Source organism: Copadichromis virginalis, linkage group LG16 (assembly GCF_057382275.1).
Source record: "Copadichromis virginalis isolate Kocher_CV1m ecotype Utaka linkage group LG16, C_Virginalis_male_GT1.1, whole genome shotgun sequence".
NCBI lineage: Eukaryota > Metazoa > Chordata > Actinopteri > Cichliformes > Cichlidae > Copadichromis > Copadichromis virginalis.
In genome coordinates, this window is record NC_140633.1 from 5,973,058 (window position 1) to 5,982,981 (window position 9,924).

Consider the following 9,924-nt stretch of genomic DNA (forward strand, 5'->3'; position numbering starts at 1 on the left):
TTTTGCACTGAGGTCTGCTTATTGTGAATATCTTGTACTTGTTTTTACACCTTTTCATGTCAAAGTTGGCCTCTGTGCTTTTTCAGTGTTGGAAAGACTCTTTCTTGCACTGAGGTCTGCTTATTGTAAATATCTTGTACTTGTTTGAACACCTTTTAATGTCAAAGTTGGCCTCTGTGCTTATCAGTGTTGGAAAGACTCTTTCTTGCACCGAGGTCTGCTTATTGTTAATATCTTGTAGTTGTTTGAACACCTTTTAATGTCAAAGTTGGCCTCTGTGCTTTTTCAGTGTTAGAAAGACTCTTTCTTGCACTGAGGTCTGCTTATTGTAAATATCTTGTACTTGTTTGAACACCTTTTAATGTCAAAGTTGGCCTCTGTGCTTTTTCCGTGTTGGAAAGACTCTTTCTTGCACTGAGGTCTGCTTATTGTAAATATCTTGTACTTGTTTGAACACCTTTTAATGTCAAAGTTGGCCTCTGTGCTTTTTCCGTGTTAGAAAGACTCTTTCTTGCACTGAGGTCTGCTTATTGTTAATATCTTGTACTTGTTTTTACACCTTTTCATGTCAAAGTTGGCCTCTGTGCTTTTTCAGTGTTGGAAAGACTCTTTCTTGCACTGAGGTCTGCTTATTGTAAATATCTTGTACTTGATTTTACACCTTTTAATGTCAAAGTTGGCCTCTGTGCTTCTGCAGTGTTGGAAAGACTCTTTCTTGCACTGAGGTCTGCTTATTGTAAATATCTTGTACTTGTTTGAACACCTTTTCATGTCAAAGTTGGCCTCTGTGCTTGTCAGTGTTGGAAAGGCTCTTTCTTGCACTGAGGTCTGCTTATTGTAAATATCTTGTACTTGTTTTTACACCTTTTCATGTCAAAGTTGGCCTCTGTGCTTATCAGTGTTAGAAAGACTCTTTCTTGCACTGAGGTCTGCTTATTGTGAATATATTGTACTTGTTTTTATACCTTTTGATGTCAAAGTTGGCCTCTGTGCTTATCAGTGTTGGAAAGACTCTTTCTTGCACTGAGGTCTGCTTATTGTGAATATATTGTACTTGTTTGAACACCTTTTCATGTCAAAGTTGGCCTCTGTGCTTCTGCAGTGTTAGAAAGACTCTTTCTTGCACTGAGGGCTGCTTATTGTAAATATCTTGTACTTGTTTGAAGACCTTTTAATGTTAAAGTTGGCCTCTTTGCTTTTTCCGTGTTGGAAAGACTCTTTCTTGCACTGAGGTCTGCTTATTGTAAATATCTTGTACTTGTTTGAACACCTTTTAATGTCAAAGTTGGCCTCTGTGCTTATCAGTGTTAGAAAGACTCTTTCTTGCACTGAGGTCTGCTTATTGTGAATATATTGTACTTGTTTTTATACCTTTTAATGTCAAAGTTGGCCTCTGTGCTTATCAGTGTTAGAAAGGCTCTTTCTTGCACTGAGGTCTGCTTATTGTAAATATCTTGTACTTGTTTGAACACCTTTTCATGTCAAAGTTGGCCTCTGTGCTTTTTCAGTGTTGGAAAGACTCTTTCTTGCACTGAGGTCTGCTTATTGTAAATATCTTGTACTTGTTTGAACACTTTTTAATGTCAAAGTTGGCCTCTGTGCTTATCAGTGTTGGAAAGACTCTTTCTTGCACTGAGGTCTGCTTATTGTAAATATCTTGTACTTGTTTTTACACCTTTTATGTCAAAGTTGGCCTCTGACCTTATCAGTGTTGGAAAGGCTCTTTCTTGCACTGAGGTCTGCTTATTGTAAATATCTTGTACTTATTTGAACACCTTTTAATGTCAAAGTTGGCCTCTGTGTTTTTTCAGTGTTGGAAAGACTCTTTCTTGCACTGAGGTCTGCTTATTGTAAATATCTTGTACTTGTTTGAACACCTTTTAATGTCAAAGTTGGCCTCTGTGTTTTTTCAGTGTTGGAAAGACTCTTTCTTGCACTGAGGTCTGCTTATTGTAAATATCTTGTACTTATTTGAACACCTTTTAATGTCAAAGTTGGCCTCTGTGCTTATCAGTGTTGGAAAGACTCTTTCTTGCACTGAGGTCTGCTTATTGTAAATATCTTGTACTTGTTTGAAGACCTTTTAATGTCAAAGTTGGCCTCTGTGCTTTTTCAGTGTTGAAAAGACTCTTTCTTGCACTGAGGTCTGCTTATTGTAAATATCTTGTACTTGTTTGAACACCTTTTAATGTCAAAGTTGGCCTCTGTGCTTTTTCAGTGTTGAAAAGACTCTTTCTTGCACCGAGGTCTGCTTATTGTTAATATCTTGTACTTGTTTTTACACCTTTTCATGTCAAAGTTGGCCTCTGTGCTTTTTCAGTGTTGAAAAGACTCTTTCTTGCACTGAGGTCTGCTTATTGTTAATATCTTGTACTTGTTTTTACACCTTTTCATGTCAAAGTTGGCCTCTGTGCTTTTTCAGTGTTGGAAAGACTCTTTCTTGCACTGAGGTCTGCTTATTGTAAATATCTTGTACTTGATTTTACACCTTTTAATGTCAAAGTTGGCCTCTGTGCTTTTTCAGTGTTGGAAAGACTCTTTCTTGCACTGAGGTCTGCTTATTGTAAATATCTTGTACTTGTTTTTACACCTTTTAATGTCAAAGTTGGCCTCTGTGCTTTTTCCGTGTTAGAAAGACTCTTTCTTGCACTGAGGTCTGCTTATTGTAAATATCTTGTACTTGTTTGAACACCTTTTAATGTCAAAGTTGGCCTCTGTGCTTATCAGTGTTGGAAAGACTCTTTCTTGCACTGAGGTCTGCTTATTGTAAATATCTTGTACTTGTTTGAACACCTTTTCATGTCAAAGTTGGCCTCTGTGCTTTTTCAGTGTTGGAAAGACTCTTTCTTGCACTGAGGTCTGCTTATTGTAAATATCTTGTACTTGTTTGAACACCTTTTAATGTCAAAGTTGGCCTCTGTGCTTATCAGTGTTGGAAAGACTCTTTCTTGCACTGAGGTCTGCTTATTGTAAATATCTTGTACTTGTTTTTACACCTTTTATGTCAAAGTTGGCCTCTGACCTTATCAGTGTTGGAAAGACTCTTTCTTGCACTGAGGTCTGCTTATTGTAAATATCTTGTACTTGATTTTTACACCTTTTAATGTCAAAGTTGGCCTCTGTGCTTATCAGTGTTGGAAAGACTCTTTCTTGCACTGAGGTCTGCTTATTGTAAATATCTTGTACTTGATTTTTACACCTTTTAATGTCAAAGTTGGCCTCTGTGCTTTTTCAGTGTTGGAAAGACTCTTTCTTGCACTGAGGTCTGCTTATTGTAAATATCTTGTACTTGATTTTACACCTTTTCATGTCAAAGTTGGCCTCTGTGCTTATCAGTGTTGGAAAGACTCTTTCTTGCACTGAGGTCTGCTTATTGTAAATATCTTGTACTTGTTTGAACACCTTTTAATGTCAAAGTGGGCCTCTGTGCTTTTTCAGTGTTGGAAAGACTCTTTCTTGCACTGAGGTCTGCTTATTGTGAATATATTGTACTTGTTTGAACACCTTTTCATGTCAAAGTTGGCCTCTGTGCTTATCAGTGTTGGAAAGACTCTTTCTTGCACTGAGGGCTGCTTATTGTAAATATCTTGTACTTGTTTGAACACCTTTTAATGTCAAAGTTGGCCTCTGTGCTTATTAGTGTTGGAAAGACTCTTTCTTGCACTGAGGGCTGCTTATTGTAAATATCTTGTACTTGTTTGAAGACCTTTTAATGTCAAAGTTGGCCTCTTTGCTTTTTCCGTGTTGGAAAGACTCTTTCTTGCACCGAGGTCTGCTTATTGTAAATATCTTGTACTTGTTTGAAGACCTTTTAATGTCAAAGTTGGCCTCTGTGCTTTTTCAGTGTTGGAAAGACTCTTTCTTGCACTGAGGTCTGCTTATTGTAAATATCTTGTACTTGTTTGAACACCTTTTAATGTCAAAGTTGGCCTCTGTGCTTATCAGTGTTGGAAAGACTCTTTCTTGCACTGAGGTCTGCTTATTGTAAATATCTTGTACTTGATTTTACACCTTTTAATGTCAAAGTTGGCCTCTTTGCTTTTTCAGTGTTGGAAAGACTCTTTCTTGCACTGAGGGCTGCTTATTGTAAATATCTTATACTTGATTTTACACCTTTTCATGTCAAAGTTGGCCTCTGTGCTTTTTCAGTGTTGGAAAGACTCTTTCTTGCACTGAGGGCTGCTTATTGTAAATATCTTGTACTTGTTTGAAGACCTTTTCATGTCAAAGTTGGCCTCTGTGCTTTTTCAGTGTTGGAAAGACTCTTTCTTGCACTGAGGTCTGCTTATTGTAAATATCTTGTACTTGATTTTACACCTTTTAATGTCAAAGTTGGCCTCTGTGCTTTTTCAGTGTTGGAAAGACTCTTTCTTGCACTGAGGGCTGCTTATTGTAAATATCTTGTACTTGTTTGAAGACCTTTTCATGTCAAAGTTGGCCTCTGTGCTTTTTCAGTGTTGGAAAGACTCTTTCTTGCACTGAGGGCTGCTTATTGTAAATATCTTGTACTTGTTTGAACACCTTTTCATGTCAAAGTTGGCCTCTGTGCTTTTTCAGTGTTGGAAAGACTCTTTCTTGCACTGAGGTCTGCTTATTGTAAATATCTTGTACTTGATTTTACACCTTTTAATGTCAAAGTTGGCCTCTGTGCTTTTTCAGTGTTGGAAAGACTCTTTCTTGCACTGAGGTCTGCTTATTGTAAATATCTTGTACTTGTTTTTACACCTTTTAATGTCAAAGTTGGCCTCTGTGCTTTTTCCGTGTTAGAAAGACTCTTTCTTGCACTGAGGTCTGCTTATTGTAAATATCTTGTACTTGTTTGAACACCTTTTAATGTCAAAGTGGGCCTCTGTGCTTTTTCAGTGTTGGAAAGACTCTTTCTTGCACTGAGGTCTGCTTATTGTGAATATATTGTACTTGTTTGAACACCTTTTCATGTCAAAGTTGGCCTCTGTGCTTATCAGTGTTGGAAAGACTCTTTCTTGCACTGAGGTCTGCTTATTGTAAATATCTTGTACTTGTTTGAACACCTTTTAATGTCAAAGTGGGCCTCTGTGCTTTTTCAGTGTTGGAAAGACTCTTTCTTGCACTGAGGTCTGCTTATTGTGAATATATTGTACTTGTTTGAACACCTTTTCATGTCAAAGTTGGCCTCTGTGCTTATCAGTGTTGGAAAGACTCTTTCTTGCACTGAGGGCTGCTTATTGTAAATATCTTGTACTTGTTTGAACACCTTTTAATGTCAAAGTTGGCCTCTGTGCTTATTAGTGTTGGAAAGACTCTTTCTTGCACTGAGGGCTGCTTATTGTAAATATCTTGTACTTGTTTGAAGACCTTTTCATGTCAAAGTTGGCCTCTGTGCTTTTTCAGTGTTGGAAAGACTCTTTCTTGCACCGAGGTCTGCTTATTGTAAATATCTTGTACTTGTTTGAAGACCTTTTAATGTCAAAGTTGGCCTCTGTGCTTTTTCAGTGTTGGAAAGACTCTTTCTTGCACTGAGGTCTGCTTATTGTAAATATCTTGTACTTGTTTGAACACCTTTTAATGTCAAAGTTGGCCTCTGTGCTTATCAGTGTTGGAAAGACTCTTTCTTGCACTGAGGTCTGCTTATTGTAAATATCTTGTACTTGATTTTACACCTTTTAATGTCAAAGTTGGCCTCTTTGCTTTTTCAGTGTTGGAAAGACTCTTTCTTGCACTGAGGGCTGCTTATTGTAAATATCTTGTACTTGTTTTTACACCTTTTAATGTCAAAGTTGGCCTCTTTGCTTTTTCAGTGTTGGAAAGACTCTTTCTTGCACTGAGGGCTGCTTATTGTAAATATCTTGTACTTGATTTTACACCTTTTAATGTCAAAGTTGGCCTTTGTGCTTTTTCAGTGTTGGAAAGACTCTTTCTTGCACTGAGGTCTGCTTATTGTAAATATCTTGTACTTGATTTTACACCTTTTAATGTCAAAGTTGGCCTCTGTGCTTTTTCAGTGTTGGAAAGACTCTTTCTTGCACTGAGGGCTGCTTATTGTAAATATCTTGTACTTGTTTGAAGACCTTTTAATGTCAAAGTTGGCCTCTTTGCTTTTTCAGTGTTGGAAAGACTCTTTCTTGCACTGAGGTCTGCTTATTGTAAATATCTTGTACTTGATTTTACACCTTTTAATGTCAAAGTTGGCCTCTGTGCTTTTTCAGTGTTGGAAAGACTCTTTCTTGCACTGAGGTCTGCTTATTGTAAATATCTTGTACTTGTTTGAACACCTTTTAATGTCAAAGTGGGCCTCTGTGCTTTTTCAGTGTTGGAAAGACTCTTTCTTGCACTGAGGTCTGCTTATTGTGAATATATTGTACTTGTTTGAACACCTTTTCATGTCAAAGTTGGCCTCTGTGCTTATCAGTGTTGGAAAGACTCTTTCTTGCACTGAGGTCTGCTTATTGTAAATATCTTGTACTTGTTTGAACACCTTTTAATGTCAAAGTGGGCCTCTGTGCTTTTTCAGTGTTGGAAAGACTCTTTCTTGCACTGAGGTCTGCTTATTGTGAATATATTGTACTTGTTTGAACACCTTTTCATGTCAAAGTTGGCCTCTGTGCTTATCAGTGTTGGAAAGACTCTTTCTTGCACTGAGGGCTGCTTATTGTAAATATCTTGTACTTGTTTGAACACCTTTTAATGTCAAAGTTGGCCTCTGTGCTTATTAGTGTTGGAAAGACTCTTTCTTGCACTGAGGGCTGCTTATTGTAAATATCTTGTACTTGTTTGAAGACCTTTTAATGTCAAAGTTGGCCTCTTTGCTTTTTCCGTGTTGGAAAGACTCTTTCTTGCACCGAGGTCTGCTTATTGTAAATATCTTTTACTTGTTTGAAGACCTTTTAATGTCAAAGTTGGCCTCTGTGCTTTTTCAGTGTTGGAAAGACTCTTTCTTGCACTGAGGTCTGCTTATTGTAAATATCTTGTACTTGTTTGAACACCTTTTAATGTCAAAGTTGGCCTCTGTGCTTATCAGTGTTGGAAAGACTCTTTCTTGCACTGAGGTCTGCTTATTGTAAATATCTTGTACTTGATTTTACACCTTTTAATGTCAAAGTTGGCCTCTTTGCTTTTTCAGTGTTGGAAAGACTCTTTCTTGCACTGAGGGCTGCTTATTGTAAATATCTTGTACTTGTTTTTACACCTTTTATGTTAAAGTTGGCCTCTGACCTTATCAGTGTTGGAAAGACTCTTTCTTGCACTGAGGTCTGCTTATTGTAAATATCTTGTACTTGTTTGAACACCTTTTAATGTCAAAGTTGGCCTCTGTGCTTTTTCAGTGTTGGAAAGACTCTTTCTTGCACTGAGGTCTGCTTATTGTAAATATCTTGTACTTGATTTTACACCTTTTAATGTCAAAGTTGGCCTCTGTGCTTTTTCAGTGTTGGAAAGACTCTTTCTTGCACTGAGGTCTGCTTATTGTAAATATCTTGTACTTGTTTGAAGACCTTTTAATGTCAAAGTTGGCCTCTTTGCTTTTTCAGTGTTGGAAAGACTCTTTCTTGCACTGAGGTCTGCTTATTGTAAATATCTTGTACTTGATTTTACACCTTTTAATGTCAAAGTTGGCCTCTGTGCTTTTTCAGTGTTGGAAAGACTCTTTCTTGCACTGAGGGCTGCTTATTGTAAATATCTTGTACTTGTTTGAACACCTTTTAATGTCAAAGTTGGCCTCTGTGCTTATCAGTGTTGGAAAGACTCTTTCTTGCACTGAGGGCTGCTTATTGTAAATATCTTGTACTTGTTTGAACACCTTTTAATGTCAAAGTTGGCCTCTGTGCTTTTTCAGTGTTGGAAAGACTCTTTCTTGCACTGAGGTCTGCTTATTGTAAATATCTTGTACTTGTTTGAACACCTTTTAATGTCAAAGTTGGCCTCTGTGCTTATCAGTGTTGGAAAGACTCTTTCTTGCACTGAGGTCTGCTTATTGTAAATATCTTGTACTTGTTTGAACACCTTTTAATGTCAAAGTTGGCCTCTGTGCTTATCAGTGTTGGAAAGACTCTTTCTTGCACTGAGGTCTGCTTATTGTAAATATCTTGTACTTGATTTTACACCTTTTCATGTCAAAGTTGGCCTCTGTGCTTATCAGTGTTGGAAAGACTCTTTCTTGCACTGAGGTCTGCTTATTGTTAATATATTGTACTTGTTTTTATACCTTTTAATGTCAAAGTTGGCCTCTGTGCTTTTTCAGTGTTGGAAAGACTCTTTCTTGCACTGAGGTCTGCTTATTGTTAATATATTGTACTTGTTTTTATACCTTTTCATGTCAAAGTTGGCCTCTGTGCTTATCAGTGTTGGAAAGACTCTTTCTTGCACTGAGGTCTGCTTATTGTTAATATCTTGTACTTGTTTGAAGACCTTTTAATGTCAAAGTTGGCCTCTGTGCTTTTTCAGTGTTGGAAAGACTCTTTCTTGCACTGAGGTCTGCTTATTGTAAATATCTTGTACTTGTTTGAACACCTTTTAATGTCAAAGTTGGCCTCTGTGCTTATCAGTGTTGGAAAGAATCTTTCTTGCACTGAGGTCTGCTTATTGTAAATATCTTGTACTTGTTTGAACACCTTTTAATGTCAAAGTTGGCCTCTGTGCTTATCAGTGTTGGAAAGACTCTTTCTTGCACTGAGGGCTGCTTATTGTAAATATCTTGTACTTGTTTGAACACCTTTTAATGTCAAAGTTGGCCTCTGTGCTTATCAGTGTTGGAAAGACATGTTTTTGCACTGAGGTCTGCTTATTGTAAATATCTTGTACTTGTTTGAAGACCTTTTAATGTCAAAGTTGGCCTCTGTGCTTATCAGTGTTGGAAAGACATGTTTTTGCACTGAGGTCTGCTTATTGTAAATATCTTGTACTTGTTTGAAGACCTTTTAATGTTAAAGTTGGCCTCTTTGCTTTTTCCGTGTTGGAAAGACTCTTTCTTGCACTGAGGTCTGCTTATTGTAAATATCTTGTACTTGTTTTTACACCTTTTCATGTCAAAGTTGGCCTCTGTGCTTATCAGTGTTGGAAAGACTCTTTCTTGCACTGAGGTCTGCTTATTGTAAATATCTTGTACTTGTTTGAACACCTTTTAATGTCAAAGTTGGCCTCTGTGCTTATCAGTGTTGGAAAGACTCTTTCTTGCACTGAGGTCTGCTTATTGTAAATATCTTGTACTTGTTTGAACACCTTTTAATGTCAAAGTTGGCCTCTGTGCTTATCAGTGTTGGAAAGACTCTTTCTTGCACTTAGGTCATCTTATTGTAAATATCTTGTACTTGATTTTTACACCTTTTCATGTCAAAGTTGGCCTCTGTGCTTTTTCCGTGTTGGAAAGACTCTTTCTTGCACTGAGGTCTGCTTATTGTAAATATCTTGTACTTGATTGAACACCTTTTAATGTCAAAGTTGGCCTCTGTGCTTATCAGTGTTGGAAAGACTCTTTCTTGCACTGAGGGCTGCTTATTGTAAATATCTTGTACTTGTTTGAACACCTTTTAATGTCAAAGTTGGCCTCTGTGCTTATCAGTGTTGGAAAGACTCTTTCTTGCACTGAGGTCTGCTTATTGTAAATATCTTGTACTTGTTTGAAGACCTTTTAATGTCAAAGTTGGCCTCTTTGCTTTTTCCGTGTTGGAAAGACTCTTTCTTGCACTGAGGTCTGCTTATTGTAAATATCTTGTACTTGTTTTTACACCTTTTATGTTAAAGTTGGCCTCTGTGCTTTTTCAGTGTTGGAAAGACTCTTTCTTGCACTGAGGTCTGCTTATTGTAAATATCTTGTACTTGTTTGAACACCTTTTAATGTCAAAGTTGGCCTCTGTGCTTTTTCAGTGTTGAAAAGACTCTTTCTTGCACTGAGGTCTGCTTATTGTAAATATCTTGTACTTGTTTTTACACCTTTTCATGTCAAAGTTGGCC